Genomic DNA, 1109 nt, shown 5'->3' with positions numbered 1-1109 from the left:
GCCCAGAAGCGCCCCCGCTCGGCGCAGCGAGGCGTTTCCTGACTGGCCTGGGGTGCAGTTTCATGGAATGACATTAAGGGACGACTTTGGGGTGCTATCAAGTCGTTCAAGGGCGAGTGGGAGCTCCCTGCAGCATTTGGGGGGCTTAGTGATTCCACTGCCCTTACAGGTCCTGTGCCCTTAGTGACTGACACCCCGAGTTCTGAGCTCGCTGTGTAGGACTGCAACAATGTATCCATATGTCGGGTCGCCTAGCAACATCCAGGATACATTGGAGTGCGGCTGCAACAATGTATCCATATGTCCGGGTCACTTAGTCACTTCCAGGATACATTGGAGTGTGGCTGCAACAATGTATCCATAGGTCCGGGTCGCCTAGCAACAGCCATGATACATTGGAGTGTGGCTGCAACAATGTATCCATAGGTCCGGGTCGCTTAGCAACAGCCAGGATACATTGTTGCAGCCCTCCTCAGCCAGCAGCTCAGAACTCTTTGCACTTAGGGAGTTGCATGCGTCCTCCGTTATGAGCTACACCCCCTGCCTGCTGGCCGGGCGCCCAGACACAACGCCCCCGCTCGTTCACACTCGCCAGTCATTGCATTTTGTATCTTATCGTATCTCTGTGGTTGAAATGATTACACATGTCCCCCCCGCCCTTTTTTTCATTTTTTTTTTTTTGCCCTGTTTAACTCTCTCGTGGATATCCGGCCTTTGCCCTTCTCTGTGTGTGAGCCACAATCTCACCCGATCATTCCCCCAATTTTTTTTCTTTTTCTTTTTTTGGCCATGCCCCAGCGAAACCTCTCTAAAAATCCCGCTGCCGCCCCTCCCCCCGCCCCCGTGATATATACATCTTATTATTCAACCCTGGCCGGTGTGGCTCAGTGGATAGAGAGTCGGCCTGCGGACTGAGGGGTCCCGGGTTCGATTCGGTCAAAGGCATGTACCTCAGTTGCAGGCTCCCGGCCCTTGTCAGAGGCATGCGGGAGGCAACCAATCGATGTGTCTCTCTCACATTGGAGTTTCTGTCTCCCCTCTCCCTTCCACTCTCTCTAAAAATCAATGGAAAAATTATCCTTAGGTGAAGATTAAAAAAAAAAAAAAAA

Source organism: Myotis davidii, unplaced genomic scaffold (genome assembly GCF_000327345.1).
Source record: "Myotis davidii unplaced genomic scaffold, ASM32734v1 scaffold2639, whole genome shotgun sequence".
NCBI classification, from domain to species: domain Eukaryota; kingdom Metazoa; phylum Chordata; class Mammalia; order Chiroptera; family Vespertilionidae; genus Myotis; species Myotis davidii.
The sequence above is the reverse complement of the archived record's forward strand: the minus strand, read 5'-3'. Positions refer to the sequence as shown.